The sequence below is a fragment of the Equus asinus genome, chromosome 2 (assembly GCF_041296235.1).
Source record: "Equus asinus isolate D_3611 breed Donkey chromosome 2, EquAss-T2T_v2, whole genome shotgun sequence".
Lineage (NCBI taxonomy): Eukaryota > Metazoa > Chordata > Mammalia > Perissodactyla > Equidae > Equus > Equus asinus.
Window position 1 is genome coordinate 33,717,184 of NC_091791.1, and position 23,432 is coordinate 33,740,615.

The window sequence follows — 23,432 nt, forward strand, 5'->3', positions numbered from 1 at the left end:
TCTGATTTTTCTTTTGCTTTGTATGACTGTCTGGTTAGCTTTCAGTGGGCTAATTTTAACTCTAGAATTATATTGTAAGTATTGTGGAAGTTATGTCTGCGTGGTGCTGGGCATACGATCACCATGATGTTTCTGGGCTGGGGTGACCACTGCTTGATCCTGCACAGATCTCAAAACCAGGCAAAAAGGGTCTAGAATGGGCTTGATCTCCACAGTGTCTCTTCGATGGAAACTCATTTTTAGTGCAAGCCCTTGAGGATCACCACCATCAAATAGTACTTCTAAGGCAGGGAGCCCCAGACAGGTCTGGGTCTTAACTGAAGCCCGAGGTTTTTAACCAAAAATAGACCAGAATCAGGAAGAGAGCTGGTCAGACAACTATTCCACTGCATCAGTGGTTGGCAGAGGCCTCTTTATACAACAGAGTTAGCTGGGCATCAGCCATGTGGATGACTCATAAGGCTAGTTGATTATGTGTATGAGTTGGTGTGTGAGAGAGACAGAGAGAAAAGGTCCTTACTTCAAACAGCATTCCTCCTGTGTCTCCCAAGGATATATTTTGTCCCGTTAAACATCTCTTTTTTTTTTTCTTTCTACATAATAGTCCATGTTTGAGATTGTGGGAAAAAAAATCAGGAAACAACCCAAGAACTCAATTTTCGAAAGGGCCTGGGCAACCTCTCAGCCCATTTGTAAATGGCTCTTTCTAGCCGGGATCCTTTCTGTGGTAGCATGCCAGATCCCTCCGGCAAGATTGCTGGTTGCTTTGCCCATTCTTTGCTCTCAGTCTAAAGTAACTTCTTAGTTCATTCTAGTCCTTTTTAATTTTCTTGGCCTGTTGCATTTGGGTAACTAAATTTAAAGCGAGAACATGGAATCAGTTCAGTACAACCACAGACCTAAAGACGGTTGGAGCCGTGTGAGTCCTTCCTGGATGACCCTAGCTGGCCCACAGAGATCCTGCAGCTCCTTGCTGCAAGGGTCCTAAACCCGAGTGCCCTGGGTCTGAATTTAATCCTTTTCTCCCTGCCCTGTGCTGCCACTGCAGAGATCCTGGTTTCCCTCTGCTCCTCCACTTGGGCAAACCGAGGTGCGGCCAGTACAGAGAAAAGGGTTGCCAAGGCCAAGGCTGAAGGAACCGTTTAAGTTCAAGGAGACTGAAGAGGAAAGGGGTGTTGTTCGGATTGCATTTTAAATGGATTGGGAATAACACTGGCTGTGAAAATATTATCAAAAATCTGCAAAATCAACACTCTTTCTTCCTGGTAAACATGAAAGCTCGGCAGCTGCACCTCCCTCACACGTGTTTGACCAACTGCTGTTCAGGACATTGTGCCTCCCTCAGCAGCGTATGGGAGCTGATTGAAGCCAGGATTGGCATTCTAGCCCTTTCCTGGGTGGAACAGGGCGTTTCAGTACTCATAAAGCTATACTAGTTCAGGTTGTTGCTGAGCTTAAAACAAAGCATATACCCATCCATCTGGGGTTACACAGACCCTCTGATGTGGCTCCACGTCCCTGGTCAGGTTTTGCTGAGTCAAGACCCAGTGTGGGCAGAAGAGCTGCTCTTATTTAGTCAAAGGTGATTTCTTTTCCGCCAGAATCCTCACCCTCTTAATCATCCCATAACTTCTGTTATACAAGAGAATTTTGTTTATTTCAGAGAATCAGCCCACACACAGGTTTGAAGCAAGTCCAAAAGGAACATTTGCCACTGTATAAAAACTTGTCTAATCCTACTACTCTTTGATGAGAACTGGTCCATCCCTTCTATTCACCCCTCCACACCCCTTCCCCCAGTTGCCTACATCATTTGTGGAAAAATTACTGTATGGGAATTTGCTGGTTTATTTCTCGGAACTGGAGCTATTGCCTGTCTTTGTTCAGGAAATACTTGGGGAAAGCAGAACTGCCTCATCTGCACTCCAGTTTCTTTTTTTAAATAGTTTTCATGTATCTTCACTAGGAGGTGGCTTGGGAACAGTTACCAGGAAGAATGCAGCGGTAATTAAGAACCAGTATGAGTTCCTGGAGTACAGGCCTGTCAAATGGATCATATTCCTTTTTTGACATAGACCCAGGGGTGTGTGGTAGACACAGTACCATGCATGTTGATCTTAGTGAGGCATCTAATGGGAAGAATGCCATTAGGAGCCTGTGGCTAAAATGGGAAGTGAAGGCTGGCTGATAAGGCTGCAGGTGGATTCACTGCTGGCAGGATTACCAGATCAGATTTGTGTTCTCTACGTGGGAGGCCTCTTGTGGCCGACCTAGGATTGTGCCTGGGTCTGTCCTGGTCAATGCTTTTGCCCAGACCCTTTGGAGCTGTAGAAGGCAGCTATGTGAAGTGCATAGATCTCTCAGGGCTGCCAGAGAGCTTGCACTTCAATGTGTGATCAGGACCCAGAAAGCTGTTGAAAGATGTGTCCAGCATCTGGGTTACAAAAAAATCATATGTGTAGGATGGTGCGGGGAGGGTGGTGACCTGATTTTAAAAGAAGCTCTTGTGGAAAAAAGACCCAGGCGTTTTGGATTATCAGAAAAAGCGGCGGATCCTGCTTAGAGGGATGGAGGAATAGGTGGTTCTGTCGGCTCTGATAGTTTTAGGTTTGCCTTCTGGACCTATCGACTCCTCGACATGGGGTGGTGCTGGGCTGGGTGCCCCAGGAGCAGAGCTACTTGGCTTTGACGTTAGTCTTTCTCCCTGGCTTCTCCTCTGGGGAGCTACCCCCTTGCCGACACAAGGCCTCTTCCATGTCTACACTGGCTTTTCCAGGTAGGGGATGGAAGTCTTCTTATTTCTGAGGGTTTCCTAGTTAGGCCCTAGGCCTGATTGTAGCTGCCTTTATTTAGGGGGGGAAAAAAAAGCAACATGGGCTTTTAGAAAATGGATAAATGGAATACTTTGTATTCTAGTTTTAAACTTAAAGACAAACATCCAGTTCTGTTCTTTGAATGCAAAGGGTAATAAGAATATGACTTCAGTTCCCTATCGCATCAGGTTAAAGGTGGCAGGGAGAAGATATAGGTGTGTGAGAGAGGAATCAAACAGGAAATCAGAGTCGAGTGGGGAGGAAGGTTGTGACAGGTGATGAGGGGGATGGTGGAGCAAAGAGATTTGCGTAGGAAGAAACAAACAAGGCACACAGAGAGAGTCAGGAAACATCACAGTTGACGTGAAACCAATTTGCAGTAAGACCGCCTCTCCTTTGCTATAATTTAATGTTCAGGAATTCTGAGAAAATCACAACATCATTATCCAAAAAGGATTTTTCTTGTTTTGTTTTTGTAAATGTACCGTGTAGTCAAATATGACAACCTGACATGCTTATCCTTTAATAGAATGAAACTTTGATGTTAACTTAGGATATAAGAAGCAAAGGCCCAATATATTTAATACTTTTCGAAGTAAAATATTCCTTCTCCCTCAAAACAAAAACCTTATGGTCATTAGATCAGTCCAAAGAGTTAAAGAAAATTCTCTTTTCATTGATACATGTACACATGCACATCTGTGAAAAGAAAATACCTCTAGATTGTCCACTGGTATCTCTGGACGGTGATTTTAACTATTTTCCTTTTTTCCTCCCTTTTTTGGAGGTTTTTTTTTTTTAAGCAATGAACGGTATTACTTTAATCAGGAAAAAATTTATTAAAATATAATACTCTGGAAAATATGGAGAAACAATATTTGAATATTATCATTTACCTAAAGTATTATTTAATTTTTTCTACCTCAAGTTGTAAAATACATGCATCCGAGGTATCTTAGCCCTTTTCCCTGTTTTTTTTTTTTTTTAAATTTGTCGTCTTTATCAAAGTTACACATGCGTATAGTTTCAAGAATCAGATAGTGCTACAGGACCACAATCTCCTGCGCTCTCACCTCTATCCCCCGCTCCCCGTTGGCAGTCATTTAAAAACCTTAGCTGATTCTTTTGGTGTTTACTTCCACATTTTGGAGTAACTTGCATGTTCTGCTACTTTGGGACATTGTCTGTTGACTTCTTACTCTGTAAGATGAGGATTTAGCGCTCCTCCCACTCCTTGTACACCACCACTCCTTGTGTCTGGAGGAGGAAGAAGCCTGTGTGGCTGCTCTAAAAGTCATGAGTGTCATGCCTTATCCCAGAGGGACAAGGATGCCTTACCTGCGCAGCCTTTGACCTTTTGCAGTCTTGCCAATAAGACTTTACAAAAGTCTCTAAAATTCTAAGTTATAGGTTTGAATTGGGCTATGTGTTATTAGCTCCATGGACCAACCAAAACCAAGGGCCCATTGAAATCTGAATTGAATTAGGGTGTCTCCTGGAGGTTTGTTTTTGGATCAAATATCAAGGTTTTTTTAATCTTTTGCTATTATCATAAAAGTAGAGTGAGGAGAAAATACACCACCCTAGTTAATTGTGGGCCGTTGCTGGCTGGACTTGGTTATCTTGGGGGTCCTGGTAGGCACGCACCTTGAGCTCTCAGTTCAAGGACTCTCTCAAGGAGACAGCTTCTGTTCATATTTGACTGGTGATGTCCAGGGTTTGTGGGGCAGGCAGAGATTCCTGTGTCTTGGGCACCCAGAGGGATTTGTATGAAGTCCTAAAAGTGCCACTTTTTCCAGAAAATTTGCTCCAATGCAATCTTAGGGTAGGGCGCGTGAACTCTACTCCAAGCCTGAGAGTTTCACTTTGTTCCCAGAGCCACTCCGACCCCTCTAAATTCTTTGTCCAGTTCTAGAGGCCTTTCCTTTGGTCTTACCTGTTTCCTCCGGGCTCGTGAGTGACTCCCACCTCGCGTATCCTGTCCTTTGCCTCTATTTATGGTCCTTCTGAGTTCTGGAGAAGATTCCACTGGGACTTAGAGCGGAGATCTTCCTGTCCTTCTCATGAATGAGGAGTGAGGGAAGGCAATAGGGCAGTGCCTTCATCATCCGCTGCAAGAAACAAAGACTCTGAATCTTAAAGTTACAAGGGACTTTGGAAGCTGCATGGTTTGTAAAATTCTGCTTGCATACCTCCAGCTCTGAGGAGCTCCCTCCCTCAGGGAGCCACCCTTTCCACTGTTGGGTGGCAGTTCTCACTGGGAAGTTCTTTCTTGCTGGACTGACATCCTTGTCTGGGACTTCCGTCCACTAAACAGATGAGGGCAACCTTGAAGGTACAATTTGTCAAAACTAGTCAACAAATTACTCTTCCTATTACTTTGGCATAAATGATATTAAAAATGGTTTTAAGAGGCAGCCATAAAAGATGCTGGTAAAAACTCATGTATTCTAAGCACCCAGTGTGTTGCCAGAGACGTTCAGTTTTGTCTGTCTTTTTTATTATGATTTTGATTTATAGAAGTCTGATAGAATGGTATCAGTGACATGGGGAATAGTTACAGTATCTTTTGAAATCCTATCCTGGAACCCCAGCAGGAACTGACTCAGATTCATGCCAAGGAACACATCATAGGTTTTGGGTTTATTAAAATGTGTTTTTAAAAATGCTTGTTTGAAATGCTAGACTTTTTGATACTTTAAAAGCATTGTTTTAGTGGATGGGGTTCTTCTTTGATCCTCTAAATTTAAACTTCATAGTTCAGGGGTGGTCAGAGTGAGCATCCTGCATTGTGAGTTTGACACGCCTCTGAGAAGCAAGACCTGCACGTGCATGTGTCTGTCTGTGCATGTGTGTGTAGTTGTCTCCCTTTTGTCAACCAGTTCTAAACTTTTCTTGATTCTTACGGCTTTTACTGAATCTTCAGAAATGGTTGCTATCTTAGGAAAACTGTGTGATGTTATTCTTTAAATAAAAATGACTTGCCTTAGAGAAATTGGCAGCAATAAATCAATGTGTTAACACTGGCAGCTGGATTGTTGTGTTTCCTTTGAGACTTCCTTGTCTTCCCAGCTTTCTTTGATGAATGTGTATTACTTTTATATTAGAGAAAATTCTTTGGAAAACATGATTGCTTTCAAACTCATTCCTAGTCTGCCAGGGAGGTAACAAGGTGGAGAATACAGGAGGGAGAGCAGATTGGAACCTGGGGACGTTGGAGCCAGGGATGCCACGGGAACTGTTGTCCTCAGTCTTTTTACCATCAAAGATGCCTCTTTTATTTTTATACTTATTTTTCTTCTCAACTTCCCACACTTTGAAAGATTTCATCTAAACCAACATTGTGTGTATTAAGCAGTAATTCCCCGATTGTTGATCAATCAAAGAGAGACTAACTGCCTATTTGCTTTATGGAGTTGATGTTGTTCCCACTGAGGGTAAAGACGCGTAACATTTGAGTTGGTCCTTCTGTGAGGCACTCATCTATGTTCTCCACCTTCATTGCTACCTAAGTGGGACTTTCCGAGCTGAGGACCCAAGGTTGGGGTTCTGCAGTTAGAGTTCTCCTCTCTTTTGGGCCCAGGACCCTGTATTTCCTCTGGTTCTGATATTTCTCCCCACAAACCTGCCTTGATTTCGTTTTTAATGCAACATCTAAACAACCCCAACCAATAATACAGTAAGGGTTTCATGACTATGTTAACCTTTGTCTGCCTCATCCTTCATCATCATAATCCTCATAATGATAATAATAGTTGGCATTAGTTGAGTGAGCATTTATGGTGTGCCAATACTATGTTAAATGTCTACATAGATCTCCTTTGAGCCTCATAACTCCTCTGTGAAGGAAGGACTATTAATTAACCCCATATTTTATTGATGGGGAAGCTGAGGCTCAAAGAGGTTGAGTAGTTTGTCCAAGGTTGTGAGACCAAAGAAGAGCAAAGCCGGGATTTAAATTGCTTCCTATCTCTTACACCTTCTGTACCTTTTCTCTTTAATTTATTTCCTCCTTAACTGGCTCTTTCCAGACCAAGACCTGAACTTCAGAGCTTCTTCACATCCCAACATATCACCTTCTTGTGTACCTGGAGTTTGTTGACCCTCTTTTCACGGTTCCACAGCAGGAAGTGCAGGAAAGGTGGCCAGACAACTGGAACAGAGGGGCTGGGCCACAGTGCCAGAAGCTGCTCCTCCTGCACCCTGAGGGGCCAGGATAGGTAGGGTTTATTCCCAAGGGTGTGGAAACTGGAGGTGGGGTTTGGGTCTCTCCTTTCTAATTTCCCAGTTTTAGGGTGGGGCCTTAAGGGGTGCGAGGAGGTGTTTTCTAGGTACAGAAATGACTATTGAGTGCCTCCAGTGCAGTTTATCAGAATTCTTTGTATTCTGCTCTCCAGGAGCGGGGGGCATAGAAGCCTCAAATCCCTTTCTTCCAGAAAGGTGAGGAAGCTAGAGGAGGTACTTCTCTTCCCACAGGATGACCTCAGTTTCACTCTAAGGATAGCATGTAGAACAGGGATTCTTAATTTTTATTGGGCCATGGACCCCTTTGAGAATCTGATGAAAGCCTTGGACTCTTTCCCAGAAAAATTATAGTGATGATAACTAACATTTGTGTTGTAGGCATGGTGGTAAGCACTTACGTGTATTACCTCTTTTAATGCTCATCATAACCCTGTGAGGAGTAGGTACTGTGTTATCCCCATCCCACAGATGAGGAGACCGAGGCATTGAGATCTTAAGTGACTTGCCCATGGATTCACATTTAGAAAGTGGTAGAGTCTTTGCGTATGACTTCAGTTGACCCCAGGATCTAGAGTACCTCAGTTCTGGAGTACAAGCCACCACTCGCATTGCTTAAAGGTGGAAATTTGTACCTGTAGCAGGATCGCAGGTAGATGCCACTCCCTACAGCTGGTGATCACCCTGCTTGTTAAGGTGGTGGAGGAAGGAAAGGCTGCTCTTGCCCCTTTGCAGAATCCTCTCACATCCTCTTAGACCAGTTAGGAGCATCTGTGTAGGGTTTCTAAGTGTCCAAACTTTGCGGGGATCCCACACAGTTATCTAATTGACATTTAACGATAGGTGGGGTGTCAGACAATCTGAGCTTCTCTCCTGGTTCTGCCCTTCGAAGCTGTGTGACTCAGGAAGTCATTCAGACTCGCTGAGCCTGTCTTCTCTTCTGTAAACCAGGGAGGATGAACTCTGGCCTTCATTAGGATGGAGAGGGTCTCACCACCGTGGGAGGAAGGCGCTGTCCTTAATGTGTCTTCAGCATAGCCCATAAGCAGATGGCCTGCTTCAAGTACAGTGTTCACATTATTCTGTTATTAAGATTAATGGGCCCAGAAATTGACCTGTGACCACTGATCTTGCTTGACAACTACAGCTTTAGAAGCTTGCCGTGAGTATTTTCATAGATGAGATGAGTATTTTCATAATGAAGATCCTGGAATTGTTTGTACTCTTGCTCCTGTTTGCCTTTCTATTCCCTATCTGTCTGTCCAGGACCTCCACAGCAGATACCCTTAAAATCGTGAAGCCATGGAATGTCACTGCTAGGAAGGAACTCTGATCACTTATAGCCAGTGTTCTTATTTTTGGGGAGTGGAAATAGGCTCAGAGAGGATAGGAACTTGCCCAGGGCCACACAGCTAATTCGTGGCAGAGCCAGAACTTAGGTTATCATTCTGTCACTTGTGCCATGTAGCTGTCCCCTATCTCTCCTCTTGACTCCCTTCACAACCTGACACAACTCTTCATCACTTTTTACCTTGTCTGGCTCTTATCCCCTCTACTTGCTTTCTTGAAAGCAATCATGGGTCATTCTCATCATAGCTTCTCCGTCTCCCTCCTCACTGCCGCCTGCCTTGTGTGGTGAAGAAGGAACAAAGCCATTTGCATAAGCAGGGCCATCTCAGAAGTTCTTTCTGGTGCTTGCCCCACAGCTCCATATATTCAGATCATTTGGACTTCTCCAAGCACCAGGATGAATCTCTGCTATAGAGAGAGACCTGGAAATACCCCTCTCCATGTGCTGCTTTATCCCCATTAATGTGGTAATGGATGCATCCAGCCAATGTGTTATGAGAAACTTTTGGAAACCAAGGTGGGGTGGTTTATTAATGGCTGTGCTGGAGTTCTCTATCCAGCAGAGGTCTAACCTGGATATAAAAGCATCTTTTCTGAAGCTGGGCCAGCTGACCTGAGTGGCGACATGTAGCACCACTGGTAATTAGCTTAGCACTCAGTAGTTCTTGCCACATGCCACCGTGAGTGTCCATGGACTTTCTCCTCTTCTCTCTGCTAAAGGGAATTCTGTTGTCTAGTACTCAGCTCTCCCAGTTACCCTACCTTTCAAGGAGAATTTTGGCATGGTGAGCTCAGTTCCGGGTCTTTTTCACATAGAGGTATGGCAATGAGTAGAGGCTGAGTTGGAGGACCAGGAGATGTGGATGGTCGAAGTGTGTGTGTGTATGTGTAGGGGCTATATTTTTATCTGAAAAAGCCCAATCCTTGTATGAGAGAAGAAGGAATGGAGGCTAAAGGAAAGGAGAAGGAAGAGTGTTTATGAGCTGGAGAATGGGGAGATGGAGAGGAAAGGAGAGTTTTTAGAGGAATAGCTGCTGTCTGTATGAGATGCCAAGTGGAAGAGAAGGAGGAAGGATTTTACAGATAGTTTCCTATGCGTTAAGAATTTAATTCCCTCCTGTTGGTGTCTGACAAGGAAGCCAGTAACATTTTGAGCTAAGTTTTATTATGTTTGGGCTGGATTGTTTGCTCGCATGGCTACCAGGTGGAGACGGGGCTACACAGAGACCCTGTTGTGTTCACATTACACTGGTGTGTTCTGTCGGGACGGAGGCTGATTGTGGGGCAGAAGAACATGAGAAGCAGACTCTGGAGGGACGCGGTTTGAGGGAAACGCTCTGCGGTGGGCGTCCAGGGCTGGCGTGCCAGAGTCAGCGTGTAGCCTGGATTATTACCTCTGAACAAACTCCAGATCAGCTTCCTGCATTAAAAATAAAGAAAGATGTCAGAGTTCTCAGGTTCAGTGCTGATTTACTTTATACCCTATTTCCGAAAAAATATAAGGCAGTTCAGACTTAGTGGGGAAGATGTAGTGATTCATTCACATTGTGGTTTTTTCCATCGAGAGGAAATTTACCCTGAGAAAAAGGAAAAGATTGAGTTTCTTCGCCATATTTTAATGACAGAAATATTATTGGAGAAGGATATTTAAATTTTTGTTCTGCAAGAAATTACTCTTTTGTACTCGTTCGAGATGGAGGTGGCTTAGCACAGAGAGGGTTTTTAAACCAAGGGAACGAGCAGTGGCTGTTTGGTTTAGATAAAGAGTGCCTTCTTCTGCCAGTGTGCCTCCTGGGGTCCAGTTGACCTGTTGCTCTGCCTGTTTGGTATTCACGTTCAGTAAGATGACTTCTAGAGGCTTAAGGACCCAGAATAAACAGCCTGCTGGAACTTGCAGGTCTGTGCGTGGAGGTGCCGGCTCCTATGAGAGCAGGAGAATTGCTTCTGCTGAAGTGCCCAAAGGGTTGGCTTGACATCCAGAAGTTCAGGTGAGCATTGGTGCTTTTTGGGTACCAGGCAAGGGCAGAAAGAGGACCTGCCTTAGTTCCTCTCATATGTTGCTGGTGGGAGTGATAAGCAGCACAATCTTTTTAGCCCAGTTGCCAAGCTATTGGGCACCTTGAAATTGTCTATATTTTTTGATATTTTTAAGGGGCCTTGTATGAGTGCAGGAAGTGTCAGCTGCCTTCTGGTGTTTGAAACCATGTCCAGGGCAGACAGTCATTTCCTACCTAGCTTTAAAGGGTGTTGGGAAAGCAGCCCGCTGCTGGGGGAAGGCCCTGGTCAGTTCCTGGCCTCTCCATGGGCCACACCTGCCTTGTTCAGGCTGGCCTGTCTGCGGGCTGGGGAAATCCCGAGGCAGCCCTGATGTTATTGGTCACAATTCCTCAGCCATGCCAGTGTTTCTGAGAGGGACTCCTGGACCATAGGTGGCAAATGCTCCAAGGTTCTTGTGAGTAATGCGCATGCCTTGGACCCAAAGCAGATGGACTGAGTCTGAGTCTCTAGGGGGTTGGGGCTCCCTGGTGATTCCTTTGTACACTCTGGGTGGAAAGCCTCTGTGCCCCCTGCAGCCACTGGGCAGAACTGGGCATTATGGTTAGTAAATTTGATGCCAGGAGATCCTGGGTTCAAATTTTATGGCCTGAAGGAAATTGGAGAAGGAAGAAGGGCGGGAAGTGCGCAGGTGTTGATTGAGTCCCAGCCGTGGGAAGATGCCATGCCTGGCGCTTTCCGTTACTCTTTCATTCAAGCTCACCCTCAGCCCAAGGTGCTGGATGTTATCAGTTATCATGCTCACGTACAGGGGAGGAAACGGAGTGTCAGAGATTGATAACTTGCTTAGGATCATGCAGTTGGTAGGTGGAGACCAGGCTTGACCAAAGTCTTCATTTTTCCTTTGTGATTGTAATCTCCATGCTAGAATGTTGAGTGTCTCCTCCAGAATGGCTGTGCAATAGAAGTGTGATGTGAGCCACATATGTAATTTAAGATTTTCTAGTAGTCACATTAAAAAGGTAAAAAGAGGGCCTGCCTGGTGGTGTAGTGGTTGAGTTTGTATGCTCCACTTCAGCGGCCTGAGGTTCACGGGAGATCCTGGGTGCAGACCTACATACCGCTCATCAAGTCATGCTATGGTGGCATCCCACATAGAAAAAATAGAGGAAGATTGGCACAGACGTTAGCTCAGGGACAATCTTCCTCACCAAAAAAAAAAAAACAGGTAAAGAGAAACAAGTGAAATTAATTTTAACTATGTTTTCTTTAGCCCAAAATATCTAAAATATTATCATTTCAATATGTAATCAATATAAAAATGAGACATTTTACTCATTTTAATATTTATATTTTAAAATATACTCAAATGTATTTTAATATTTGTATTTTTTTCTGTACCAAGTCATCAAAATCCAGTTACCCTTGTGCATCAAGTCACACTAGCCACGTTTCAAGGGCTCAGTGGTCATGTGTGGCTGGTGACTACCTTACAGCACAGCACAGCTCTAGCATCTCTTGACTGGAGAGGTGTGTCTTGCCTGGTAGCCCTGGGTAGCAAGGGGTCACAATTTTCTAAATTGCTGGTTTCCAAATGCCAGCGCAGGAATCAGTGCTGGGCAGTCTGCGTGAGTGTCACCTGAGGAGGTTATTACAATTCCTCGGTCTAGAGCCCCAGGTGACTCTTCTGTGTAGCCCCATTGGAACCAACTGCACTAAAAGCATTCGCTGGGCAATTTACCCGGGTTCTTTGACTTTACCCCACCCCCTTTCAGGGACACTTGCATTCCAAGCATGTTCTTTGGGGGTGGGGGTGGTGGTGTGATGGGAGAGGTGGGGGAATGCGTGCCCTGAGGGCCTTTTCCCTCCCCTACTAAACAGAACTGCAGTTTCAGTGAAAAAAAGAAATCCTGCTTGTTTATCTGGATGTGATCGTGCATAAGGGGCTGGAACCTTCCCTTTGGGTGGCTGAGAGCAGGATCCTGTGTTCTCAGGAAAGGTGAGACAGAAGAACCAAAATATTTAGAGGAGAATGGGATACTGTGTACTTAAGCTGTGTTTTTTTCCAGTGGTTTGATTTTAAAATTTATTTGCTGACTTAGAGTAAGAAATTAGATCCCAAAAAGTTATAGTCCAGGGGTCCAAACCTCAGATGCCTCAGAGGCCAGGCAGGTGACATGCCATGAAGGGTGAGAGATTGCACATCGAACTCACAGGAATGTTCTTCACTTTCACAAAAATGTTGCGGTCTCCCTTTTTTTCTGGAAATACAGGACCCTCTTGGTCTTTCATTTTCTGGCTGTTGGTAGAGAAATATTTCTCTTCTGTAAGAGAAAATGCAATGTAAGCACCATGGTAAATGGCAGCTGACGCTCGGCCTGGGCGTTTAGGGAGATGAGTCTGAGAGCTGTGCCTGTCTAAGGGGGAACAGCTACCCCCAGTTCCCTCCGACCCTTGTCCTTGAGGACCAGTGTCACCAGATCTTCCTATTTTAAGAAGCCACAAATCTACACTATTTAAAAGGTAAAATCTTTGGCTTTTTTTTTTTAGAAATAATTATAGACTCACAGGAAGTTGCAAAAAACAAAATGGTACAGGGTCCTATGTGAACTTCCCCCAGCTTCCTCCAATGGTAACATCTTACATAACTATAGTACGGCATCAAAACCAGGAAATGGACACTGCTGCGATCTGCAGTCCCTGTTCACATCTCACCAGTTTATATATGCACTTGTGTGTGCGTGTGCATACGCATGTGTGTGTACTCTGTGCAGTTTTATCGAGTGTAGATTTGTGTAACCACCACCGCAGTCCAGAAAGTCTTCAGTTTTTAAATTGTTTGTGCAGATATCTCAAGAACTCTGTTTAGGTCTAAAGAACATGCCGTTGGCCTGCTGTTAAGCTTTCAGTTTTCAACTTGTATTCTAGACTAGCCCTTTGATTGTTTTTTTTTCAGATAAAATTCATGGAATAGAAAACTCACCATTTTAACTCTTTGAAAGTATACAATTCAGTATTTTTTAGTATATTCACAGTGTTATGCAACTATCACTACTACCTAATTCCAGAACATTTTCATCACCCCAAAAAGAGACCCTGTGTCCTTTAGCATTCACTCCTCCTTCCCTCCCTCCCCTTAGCCCCTGGTAACCACGAATCTACTCTCTGTCTCGGTGGATTTGTCTGTTCTGGCCATTTCATACAAATGGACCCATACTGCCGTATGTACTGATCTTTTGTGTCTCACTAGCCCTTTCATTTTACAGAGGAAGAGACTTGGGACCAGAGAGGGAAAGTGACGTGCTCATGAGTATACTGCTAGTGAGTGGCCAAGTCTGGACTTGAACCCAGAGCCAACACTTTTTGTCCCATACCTTTCTGCCTCTCGTGATTCAGGTCTTCATTTTATTATATTCATATTATTATAATAGTATGATGACAATGATGAAACTACCACCCAGCTATTTCTTTTCAGTTGATTTTAATAAATGTGCTTAACAACAGAATCTTTTCTGTTACTTATGCTGAGTGTTAAGGTTCTTCAGGGAGTCACTGTGGAAATGGGAATTGTAAGAGAGAAAACAAGTTAATTCAATTTAGTGTACCTTTACTGAGTACCTGCTTTGTGCCAAGTTCAGGGCCAAAAGGGATGAGTTAGATTGGACCCTAATGATCAAGGGATAGTCAGTTGGGGGAAACAGACAGAAGAAAGGATTTGAGGATATTGAGGTAGATGTCGTGATTGCGGGGTAGAGGGGGACGGCTTCAAAGGGCATCATCATTTGAGGGATGAGAGGGAGCTAAGAGGTACTGAGGCAGCAGAAGGAGAGGCCTGAGCAAAGGTTTGGACTCTAGGAATGGTACGTCTACACACATAGCTGAGCTGTGAGCTGACTGGTGATAGAGGCTGAAGTGGGAAGCTGGGGTATTGGAGATACGGCAGAAAGAGTGGGCTTGGGTCAGATCCCTGAGAGTCTTGAGGTCATCAAAGGTCAGATACCCCTGTAGATGTCTGAATTTTTCAAGCCGAGGATGGCTGAATGGAAGCAGAGTAGGAGAAGCCAAATTGGGAATTGAGTCTCCAGGGGAATACCCAAGTGTGAGCAGTTGGGGTGGGTATAGGGTATACAGTGGTAGAACCAGTATCTAAGAAGCAACAAGACTGAAAAGAATCAAGGCAAGAGAAACCGGGAGACCATTCCAGAGGCTATGCCATGATGAAGTTATTCATTCCATAGGGCATCTTTGGAGGGCTCTTAGCCCTGTTCCCACTGGCCTGCCTCCACCTCTTCGTTCACCCACTCAGCAGCGATTTAATGAGCACTTGCTTTGTGCCAGGGACTGTCGTGGTGCTGGGGTTACAAGCAATGAACAAGTCAGGCAAGATTCCTCTGGAAGGCAGCATGGATAAATAAGATAATAACGGATTGTGATATGTTCTACAAAGGTTGCTTTTGCAGATGAGACTAAGGTTAGGTAGTCAGGGCTGGCCTCAGTCAAGAGTTGGTAACTGATCTGAGGTCCCAATGGTGAGAATACCTCAGGCCTGGCAAGAGGTTGGGAAAGAGCTTTGTAGTCAGAGAGAACCGCAAAAGCAAAGACCCTAGGGGGAGGGAGCCTCTGGCCATCTGCAGAGGGGGGGGTACTCTGGGCTTAGCCAAGATTTTCTCGCTGGGCCGGAAATCAGATAGAACAAGTATCTTGTGGAGGTGTCTTGTCTTAGGAGTAGAGGGGGAGGGGGGAGGGAACCACCCCCTTTGGGAGGAAGAAAAGCATATCCCAGTGGAAGAAAGTATGAAGTCACTGAATCATTCAAAGTAGGCGTGCTTTTTTTCTTTTTAAAAGGGGAGCTAAAAATCATTTTGCTATTTTTCAACTAATTTTATTCTACTTTATGAGCTTTATGACGTTCAGAGAACTTGGAAACCTTCATTCTCCCTCCTACTGAATCTGTGGAGTGGGTGGGAGATCTTTAAAAACCTCCCACAAACCCACTTTCCTCTGCCAATGGGTGTGGACGGAGGACAGCTGGGCAGTGGGACCAGAGGCGAGAGATGTTTGAGCCACCTTGGCATTGAGCATTTTGGAAGCTTCAGTGGTGTTCAAGTCCTGAGGATGAGGCACTGGGCATGGCCCCAGTGGGATTTGCTCTGGGAAATAGGGTCAAAAAATAGTACTTTTTCAAGGTCAAAAAAGGAGTTCATTTTGCATATTGTAGAAAGTCACTTAAAATAATAAATGTAGCGTGATATTTAAAAAAGCACAAAAGAAATAAGATAATTATTCTGATTTCTTTCTTTCCGGAGTCAGTCAGCCTCAAGCTCAGTTGCGGATTTTCTTCAATTCTAGACGAACCTTCTGAGCAGGGTCCTTCCTAGTCCACTAAGTTACTGGCCTAATTAGTGGCTGCTTAGATTTCAGAGGCTAGTGACAAGTCTGAGTAGTTGGGAAATGGGTTGGCTCGATCATCTTTTAGCTGGGAGACATGAAATTTGAATTGTGTCTTGAAGGAACTTGGAGAGTTTGAAGGCACTATGTTGGGATATGGTGATTAGTCAGTCAAACAAACAAAAGACCCCTTAAAACTTAAACAAAAAGGCAAGCACGAGTAAGTGCTTCATGCTGTCAAGGAGAGAGACAGAGTACTATGAGAACAGGTAACCTGAGAGGCTCCCGATGGTCCAGAGCTGGTTGGCTGGTCTGGATTGATGTTTGGTAGGAATGAAGGTGGCTAATGTGACTTTCACAACATCCAGTATTGTCCTATATTCTTGGGATGGGGTGGAGATGAGGAAATAAATGAGAGAGGTGATGGTTCAAGGTGTTTGGCAGGGCCTAGAGCAACTCTTGTGATTTCTTTTGGAGAGGTGAGTCAGAGAAGGGTTATATTTTAGGTAAGGACATCATGGTACTGCAGGAAATAATGGATTGCCTAAAAATTAAGGACCACCAGAAGGGGCAAATTAGTATCTTGCACTTTTCCTGGACTTCTGCTCCACCTACGCTTGAGCCGAATTTGCATTATGGCTCAAGTGGAGGACCCTTAGGTTGAAGGGAAAGCTCGGGAGACTCCTTGTTCTAGGGAGAGATACTATGGATTGCTGCTAGGCCTTGCAATCAGGAAGGCTGACCTTGGTCGGTCGTGGGTATCTCTGGTGCTGGGCTGTCTGAAGGTCACCTGGTAGCATCTGGTGATGTTGGGTAAGAGATCTTTCTAGGCTGGTCCATTCAGGGAAGCATCTTACTCCCATCTCTCATTTTTGTGGTACACAGCGTTAACTTTGCCATTCCTGGCTTGAGATTGCTTACGTCATTACCTGACCACAAAGTGGAACTCTGGGAAGAGAAGTGCTCAGCTAGCTTGGCAGGTTTCCAGGCATTGCATTGATCTGCAGTATCTTGTTCTTTGGTGGGCAGTAAGGACCTGATCAGAGTGCTGTGTGCTTTGGAGCTATTCCTCGAAGGGCACTTTCGATGACTGGATGCTCCCAGACCGTTTGCTCTGCTGTAGGGTGAGCCTACCCAGATGTACAAGGGCTCAGATCTGCTGAGACTGGACAACTCCAATAGTTTATCTGGAGGCACTGGCATTGGGTCATGGTATATAGGCACTGGGGCAAAGAGGGAGGCCCCCTTCACTTACCCAGTTGCCATGCTGGCTGCTGGCATTCTGTGTTTTTTAGTTTATTTAAAATAAAAAGGAGTTAAGTGATGGTTGTCATAATGTGATGTAGGGAGTGGGTAAACATACTAAGAATGTGCAACTCCCCCAAAGCCTGGATCCTTGACTCCTCCCTGGAGGATGCTGAGTTAATAACCTTGAGGAGATTGTTCTGGAGCTCCTGAAGCCTCTGAATGAAAGATACCCATTTGGAAAAGGGTATCAGAGTGTGGGCATTGGAATATCTTGACTAATCCCTGGGCCTCTAAACCAGAGATTCTGATTTAGTAGGTCTGGGGCCCAGGAGGTTTTTTTTAGTTTTTAGGTGATTCTCATTTTTGGCCAGATTTGTGAACCTGCTTACTGGTTACAGATCAGGGAAGTGAATTTTGCTTCCTTGTTTATCCTCTTACTGGCCTTGAACCCTAACCGAGTCTGTATATTTAGTCTTGACTCCTCTTTATGCCCCTTTCCAAAAGTTTGTCTTATGGGAATGCTGTCCCCTGGCTTTGCCTCAGCCCAGATCAGGGCTGGCGGCTCATCCTTTTCTTATCCGTGAAGAAAAAGAGTACTCCACCTGGGGATTTTGATGGGCAGATATTCTGGGATATTTTCTCACAAAACTCCTGCTTGAGGCTTGACTGCATAGTAGATTCTGGCCATAGAAATCCAGGCCCTGAGCGACTGTCTTGTGACTGGCACAGGGAAAAATCTACTTACTGTCTTCTCAGAGACATCATGGAGTACTGGAAATACTGGAAGCCTCAGTGTTTCTAACCCCATGTTTCTTGGGCCCTTCTGACTCTAGGATAGCATGGGTTGCCCTGAGGGAATCATAAGTGGTCATTGCCAGGGAGCAGGGCTGAACTGGCAGCATTCTTGATAAGGGCACTTGGCAAGATAAACTTCCAAGAGTGCCTCTGTGGGGCTGTGCATCGAGTCTCAGCAGATGTTGGGTCATGTGGCACAAAGCAGGGGTCTTTAAGATCCATAAGGTAACATGAAATCCAGGCAAAGCCAAATTGGAGGGGCTCTTCTCACTCCTTGCTTTTGCCCGTGTTGTCCTGCTGCCTATAATTGCCACCTTCCCCTCAGTTCGCCTCTGCCTGCTCCACTCCCATCCTGCTTTAGGATTCCTCAGGCCTCTGTCCTGCTGGGGAGCATCTAGTCACCTCAGCTGCACTAGGAGCCCCTGCTTAGTGCTCCCATAACACCTGTGCCTACTCAGCTCTTTCTGTTTATCCATCCATTTAGAATTGTTGGGTGTCTGGATCTTTAACAGAGCGACTTCAAGGCAAGAACTGGATCTTGTTCATCTTTGTGTCTCCACCACCTTGCACACTGCTTTGTGTGGAATAGGCTTCAGTAAATATCTGAGTGAAAAAATCAATACATTCTTGGAGGGGATGATATAAATAACTCCCGCGAAGATGTTATAGTTGAACATTGTTCGTTTATTACAGTGCTAGCATCTGTACGTAAGCTTATTTATAACCTTGTATTCAAGATGCATATTAAGGAACATTTTTCTAGCATGAAGAGTATTTCAGACAGTTTAGGACATTAACTGAGCACTTTGAAAGTAGTAGATGCATGATATTTGCAAGAGTTTTTTTGTACTTAAGCAGCAAAATTATTGAAAATGTCACATTAGGACATGAACCCTTAGGGAACCTGATAACTTACTCTTGTGTATTCTTTGCTAAATGAAGGTATGGCAAGCATTTTAGTACAGAGTGGGTTGGATACTTCATCTGTAGTTCCTTGAATTTGGTATTAGCTTTGAGACACACACACACATATGTATGTGTGTGTGTGTGTATATATATATATAAATAAATATTTTTTGCTTCATAATATAAGACTACTAAGCAATGGAGCATGGAGAAAGAATCCTGGATTGGCACTCAAGAGACCTAGGTTCTAGAATTAGCTCCGCCTCTAACTGTGGGAGTGGGCAAGTCAGTTTCCTGCTTATATTTAACTTGTATAAAATGGGAGTGTTGTACTTGTTCAGGAGTTGCAAATGTCTACAGGAATGAGGTTACCAACTTAAGTTGCTGTATGTACTCTACCATTTTTTTCTCTTGGAACTCAGCCTCTTTGTTTTGTGTTCTCACTTTTGTTAGAATCATAGGAGAGGGAAATAATTTCTGTAACCTCCGCAACAATACTGCAGGGGCAGTGATAAGCACAGCTCTGTTCTGTGTTGAGACAGTAGGGAGCGGTAGGGACTGTGACATATTGGAGTAGCCAAGCTGGCTTATGAAGGGCGCTGCTACTAGCACCAGCTGATCATTTTCAGATGTGAATGTGGGCTGTGTTGACAGATCCTCTGCTTTTTTTTTTTTTTTTATAGAGGAGCCAGAAATCTGGGATTTTATCTGATGTCTCTGATTTTTAAATTCTGTCTCAAATTTTCTAAACCTATCCTGCAGATAAATATAATACTTCTACAGGCTAGATGTGACCCATTGAGCTTTTGGTTTGTGATCCCTGTTACAAATGATCTCTAAAGCTTCTTTCTGCCCAAGATCCACTGATTCTAATGGGGGCCATCTCAGCTGGTGAACTAGATTCTTGTTCTATTTGGGAAAGTCAGGCTAGGAAGGGAGCGGGGCTGGAAGAGGAGGATGTGGGCTTTGAGTCTAAACAGGGTGCTTGGCAATTGGTGTTTGGATGGCCTCCTTGGAAGGAGGTCACAGGGTGCCTGATTCACACGTGGTGTTTTGTATGTTTGTCATTTCAGGGGTTGGCATTTGTTGGAAGAGTTTGTGAAACCCTCTCCCTGCCCAGAGCTCCGGGACCAATGCATCTTTCCACTACCTTAAAGCACTGGTGAATATATGCATTTTTTTTTTCTTCTGCAGTGAAGGGAAATCTTTTCAATGGACCGTAGAGTGTGATTTTCAGAGAACCGCACTGTCCTTTCTACTATAGAAGGAAGGACACTGGGCTAGGCCTAGGTGTATCTGGGTTCTGCTACCTTCTTGATTCTGTGGTTTTTACTGTGGGATCTTAAGTGAATTGTTTGACCTCTCTGGGCCCCAGGTAGAGAAATGAATCCTGTCCTGCTTAAATGAGAGTATGTGAGAATGCTTTAAAGGGGATGAGGTGCTGGGCAAATATAAAGTAATCCTATTTGGCTCTGAGATGTAGACAGGGCAATTCTAAACTAACAAATTAAAATATGAACACATATGTCGAAACATGGATTTTTAAATACCTATTTTCTGAGCCCTCCAGAGTGTTTCTTCAGGAGATTTGCATTTCCTTTTTTTTCCCCTTCCCACCACTGTAGCTGCCGTTTTCTTGAAGGATGAATTAACTGTATTCCACAATTACCTTCATTTTTATTTGAGATCAGATAACTCCACAGTTAACAAATGTTCTTCCTTTTTTGAAAGAAACTTAATTACTCATCACAGCAGGTAAATGTCTTGCTTCTGTGGCAGTTGAAAGAGGCAAAAATGGATCCTTAACAAAGTGTTCCAATGCTGAGATGAGGATGCTTCAAGGCATGCTAGCTAGTTGATGTTGAAGTTCTCCCCTGAGCTGTTGAGGAGAAGGACCACCATGAGCCAGAGAGGCAGTATGACCCCTACATCTTGATTCCAGCCACACTTTGTTGAGAAAAGCTGGCTTTTTTGATGCTGACTGCCTGGTCAGCTCCCATCATGTGGAACAGGTGCTCGTATGACCAGTGACACACACCCCAATGTCATTGCCACTTGGGGAGCTTGCAGACTGCTGGGGTTGGAGTGGGAAGGAAAGGCAGTCAGGATAGGTGGGGCCCAACTCAGGCATGGGAGGCTATGTCTAAAGGGACACAGTGGACATTCTGGGTCCTACAACCGGAGTCCCACCTATAGGCAGGAACAGCTCTGTGGTGGGAGCCCTCAGGGAAGCACTTTGAGCTGGGTGGGTAGTTATGGGTGGGAGAGTGGTATGAAATGAGATCAGTGGTAGGTGGGAGCCAGATCCTGTAGGCTGTAATACGGAGTTTGGATGTTACCCTCAGTACAATTGGATACTGTTGGAGAAGTCTGAGTAGAATAATGATGTGATCTTCTTTGTGCTTTAAAATTATTTCTCTGGGTCCTGAATGGAGAACAGACTTGGGAGGCAAGAGTAGAATCAGTGTCATCTGTAAGAGGCCCTTCCAGTGGTCCAGGCAAGAGATAAGGATGTGGCTTGGATTAGCATGGTGATTGTCGAATGATGTGAATGGTCAAACTCAGGATATATTTTGAAGGTAGAGCCTGCTAGATTGGGTATGGGGTATGGGCAAAAAGAAGAGTCAAGGATGAGTCCAGTGTTTTTGGCTGGGTGAATAATGTTGCTATTTACTGAGATGGGGAATAAAGAGGGAGGTTTGGGGGGGTACCCTGAGAGTTCTGTTTGGGACATGTTAAGTTTGAGATGCCCATTTGGTGTTCTTGTAGAGATTTAGAGTTGACTGGGGCTGGAAGTGGTACCTTTGAGAGTTATCAGCACGCAGATGGTGTTTAAAGCTATGAAACTGGATGAGATCACACTTAGGGAGAGAAAGGAAGGATAGGTAGGATTTGGAAAGAGAAAAGAGGAAAGGCAAAGGGTGGATTTTCCATATAAAATCCCTACTGAGAAGTAAATGAAGACATATGCTAAAGAATATGGTATGATTCCATGTCATGCAAATATAAATTATTCAAATAAGATATGATATAAAAATAGCAATAAAGCTTCACCTTACATAAAAAATTTGAAACACTGTAACTCCTTCAAATCAAGAAAGTTAGTTTTAGAATTGCATAATTTTAAATCTGGTCAGCTGAGTGAATTATAAACTGCATTTACGCAGTTGGCACATGGCCGTGCCTTTGGCTGGCGAGCAGCAGGATCCAGCGTCCTTTGCCAATAATAGCCTGTAATCTATACTGTTCTTTATGTGCACTGGAACTTCTACAAGCCATTTTGATGATTAAGTTTAATGTGTTGTTAATACATTTCAGATCTTTTTCATCCTACAGTCATATCATCCAAAAGTTCATTAAATGAAAGAAAAAAGTTCACTGAGTGAAAGTGCCTGAAAATCAGTCATTTTGCAAAGTTAGATGTGATAAAATTCTGTGAAAAGTCAAACAGGACCATGATTTGCAGGGCCACGATTTAGGAAATATTTAGAATATCTTTGAAATATCGAGGATAAAGGCTCCAACATAAAAAGCAAAAATATACCGCGATGGTTGTAGTAGATGTACATGTTTCGGGTACCACCCATATACCCCTTAACTGCCGTTGACTGCTGTGAGAATCAGTTCTGGATCATAGATGTTTTTCTCTGTTTGTGGGCTTCTGGCACAAAGTGCAGCTCTTCTGTATTGTTTTTGTCCATTTCCCAGAGAAAGTGCCCCACTGAGCTTCCCGCACAATCTCATTGGGCTCCTTAGTTGTTCCATTTTCAGGTAACCTGGTGAGTTTCCTTAGTCTTGTCATCCCCAGCCACCCTAGACAGTTTTGCCCCCTTCCCACAGTTACCAGCTCAAAGCCTGCCTCCCTCCTCCCTCTCGCCCGGGCTTCAGGCCCCACCTGTCTCCGACTTGCCCTAGTGAGCCTAGCCTCTCAGTTTGGCTCTCCCCAGAGGCTTTTGAATAGCCTCAAGATTGCCTTCTTTGAAAACATTTTCGCTTTTTCCCCAGGCCTCATCTTTTCAGGCCTTTTGTGAAAAGGACAAAAGAGTGGGAAATCAGTGCAGTTATTGCGGGCAGTGTGATAAGCAGCATTCTAAAATGTGCTATTTCAGATCGCTTGGGTAACAGGCAGTCTCAACTCTCTTTAACATGTATTTCAAGACCCCCGTATTTCAGTGAAAATTATTCTCAGCGGTACTTCTGGAGCGTCTAATCTCTGGAAAATAAGCATTGATTGTGTAGCATTCTAGATCTGTAACCAATGGTTTATGGCAAAAATGAAGGTTTCAGTGGAATGGTATTCATGATGACTGGCATCAACCCTGGTTTTCATTTGTCTTCTTTTCTCACAGAGTGGAACGTAAATAAAATTAAAAAGAAAGAAACTTACTGACAATCATGCGGGGAGGATTTCTCCTCCTTGCTTCCTTCTTAGTAAGTGATTTTAGGAATTAAAAAAAAGATGGTACCTTCCCGTGTCCCTGGAGACTTAGAGCGGTGGGGCATTTAAAAATGGTGGTATCTTCCTTAAGTTAGAAAGCAGAGTGCAGCCTCTTGGCTTGTGTGTGTGTGTGGACCATCTCAGGAGGAGATGCTGGAGATGAGTAGGCTTGTGGGGAGGGCAGTGGTGTAGGAAGGAGGCTTTTCACTCTATACCCTACATTTTTTGGTACCATGTTTATGTATTAGCTTTAGAAA

General features: G+C 44.2%; 1 protein-coding gene across 50 annotated transcripts in view; it reads left to right on the forward strand.

Annotated features, from left to right (window-relative positions):
• SORBS1 (sorbin and SH3 domain containing 1) overlaps nucleotides 1-23,432 on the forward strand; it is a 219,134-nt gene that overhangs the window by 39,880 nt on the left and 155,822 nt on the right. For 41 of the 50 annotated variants that reach the window (XM_070486370.1, XM_070486391.1, XM_014858439.3 and 38 more), the window contains exon 2: nucleotides 19,811-19,899. The exons of the other annotated variants lie outside the window; for them this stretch is intronic. The gene's annotated coding sequence lies outside the window, so the exon portion shown is untranslated. The remainder of the gene's footprint in view (nucleotides 1-19,810; nucleotides 19,900-23,432) is intronic. 50 annotated transcript variants of the gene reach the window in all.